Source organism: Bison bison, unplaced genomic scaffold (genome assembly GCF_000754665.1).
Source record: "Bison bison bison isolate TAMUID 2011002044 unplaced genomic scaffold, Bison_UMD1.0 scf7180017864198, whole genome shotgun sequence".
NCBI lineage: Eukaryota > Metazoa > Chordata > Mammalia > Artiodactyla > Bovidae > Bison > Bison bison.
In genome coordinates this window covers 6,496,225-6,498,893 of record NW_011494770.1, presented here as the reverse complement: position 1 = coordinate 6,498,893, position 2,669 = coordinate 6,496,225, and the positions used below count along the sequence as shown (strand labels likewise).

At 41.9% G+C, this 2,669-nt stretch overlaps 1 long non-coding RNA gene across 1 annotated transcript in view; it reads left to right on the top strand.

Annotated features, from left to right (window-relative positions):
- The window catches only part of LOC104991685, a 7,425-nt gene extending 5,384 nt beyond the window's left edge, over positions 1-2,041 (top strand). Inside the window, exon 3 of the long non-coding RNA XR_825632.1 lies at positions 1,777-2,041. This is a non-coding gene — a long non-coding RNA (uncharacterized LOC104991685). The remainder of the gene's footprint in view (positions 1-1,776) is intronic.
- The last annotated feature ends 628 nt before the right edge of the window (positions 2,042-2,669 follow it).

The following is a 2,669-nucleotide window of genomic DNA, read 5'->3' as shown; positions in this document are numbered from 1 at the left end:
GCCTCCTGAGAAATCTGTATGCAGGTGAAGAAAGGACAGTTAAAACTGGACAAGAAACAACAGATTGGTTCCAAATAGGAAAAGGAGTACGTCAAGTCTGTATATTGTCACCCTGCTTATTTAACTTCTCTGCAGAGTACATCATGAGAAACGCTGGGCTGGAAGAAGCACAAGCTGGAATCAAGATTGCCGGGAGAAATATCAATCACCTCAGATATGCAGATGACACCACCCTTATGGCAGAAAGTGAAGAGTAACTAAAGAGCCTCTTGATGAAAGTGAAAGAGGAGAGTGAAAAAGTTGGCTTAAAACTCAGCATTCAGCAAACTAAGATCATGGCATCCGGTCCCATCACTTCATGACAAATAGATGAGGAAACAATGGAAACAGTGGCAGACTCTATTTTTTTGGGCTCCTAAATCACTGCAGATGAAGACTGCAGCTATGAAATTAAAAGACTCTTACTCCTTGGAAGAAAAGCTATGAACAACCTGGACAGCATATTAAAAAGCAGGGACATTACTTTGCCAACAAATGTCCATCTAGTCAAAGCTCTGATTTTTCCAGTGGTCATGTATGGATGTGAGAGTTGGACTGTAAGAAAACTGAGCACCAAAGAATTGATGCTTTTGAACTGTGGTGTTGGAGAAGACTCTTGAGAGTCCCTTGGACTGCAAGGAGATCCAACCAGTCCATTCTGAAGGAGATCAGCCCTGGGATTTCTTTGGAAGTAATGACGTTAAAGCTGAAACTCCAGTACTTTGGCCACCTGATGTGAAGAACTGACTCATTGGAAAAGACCCTAATGCTGGGAAACATTGAAGGTGGGAGGAGAAGGGGACAACAGAGGATAAGATGTTTGGATGGCATCACCAACTCAATGGACATGAGTTTGAGCAAGCTCTGGGAGTTAGTGGTGGACAGGGAAGCCTGGTGTTTTGCAGTCCATGGGGTCACAAAGAGTCAGACATGACTGTGCGACTGAACTGAACTGAACTGAACTGAGAGAATAGCCATAAAAATAATACTCCTGGTTTTTGTGTTGGTCATACTCACATCACCTAAACCAATTGCCTTCAGATTTGCACAGGGGACATATTTGTATTACTGATAGTTCCCTTCAAATCACTGGTACATAAAGAGGAAGGGATGAGCTATGACTGTCCTTTCTTTGCTGTATGGTGTGAGTCCAGGCAGATGGCACTTTTATCTGGCCCCAAGTGCATTCATTCCTCATCCTGGGATAGTTGTACATTTTGTCAACTCCAATGCAGTCGGAAACTGTTATGAATAATAGAAGATATGGCCTATTAAAAGGTGATGCTGGGGTCAAAGCTGAAGGGAGACTCCAGAAGCAGTGACTATTGAGTTTGAATGCCCAGAAAGATTAGTCTGCTTGAGCAAGCAGCAAGGGCATCCCCTCTGCCCTGTATCTCTGAGTTTACCAAGAGAGATGGTTGAGAGCATGCATCCATATCCAACTTAAGCTCTGGTTAGAAGAATCAGTTCAGAATCTTTGCCTCCTTGAAACATCAGTGGAGAGAATGACTATTTGCATTTTTCAAACTATTTTCATAAGATATACAATGGAATTAGGAAAGCCAAATTTAGATTAGGTGCAACGGGACCGTCTTCCTGAGAGACAGAAGGTAATTATAGAAAGGCCTTTCAAAGAAAAGTGATGGAAACACTTGCTAATGTTTCCCCGGGACCTTCATAGAGCCAGGTTACAGGGAGAGGAAGCTGGTCTGTATAACCTATTACTTCTTTTCCCAGGACAATTCCATGACCAGAGTTACCACTGAAGAGAGCCAAGACAATGAGTGGAATCAGACCATGCGTGGGGCCAAGATAAACTGGGCTAACACTCCAACTGTTAGAATGGCTTGGTGCCTGGACACCACCCCTGTGAACACCCAGCTCCCTAGGCCCTGCCCTGCCTTTCTGGTAGGCGAGATTTCCCCACATGCTACCACCCCACCAAACCACATCTAGCAAGGCAGAAGCTTGAGTATGTTATTATATTACAGCATTCTTATAATATTTCCCTGTGTCTTCTTGAGTTTATTTTCTTTTCAAAAAACTTTATTTGAACATGGTTCAAAAATCAGAACTATACAAAGGTGCACTGAGTAGTGTCACTTTTTTCTGTCCCCATCCACCACTTCTCCCCCCTCACTATAAGCCATCACTGAATTTCTGCTTGCCTTTTATTCTGTTTAGCTTTATATTTTTATGCATATACGAGTAAATATTCTCATACTTCTATTTCTGATACGAAAGATTGAGCTTATTCTGCTACATTTTGCTGTGTTTTGTTTTTTTTTTTTTTCATTTAAAAATATACTGTAGAGGACCTCCTTGGTTGTCCAGTCATTAAGAATCCACATGCCAGTGAAGGGGACACAGGTTGGATCCTTGGTCAGAGAAGATCCTACATGCCATAGGGCAACTAATTCCTCAAGCCGAAAAGACTGAAGCCCGCACACCTAGAACCTATGCTCTGCAACAAGAGGAGCCACCACAGTGAGAATCCCATGCATGGCAACTAGAGAAAGTACATGTGTAGCAATGAAGACCCAGCACAGCCAAAAATTAACTAATTAATTAAATTATATATATAGGTATATATACCAAAATATTTATATTTAATACCTATATGTATTATG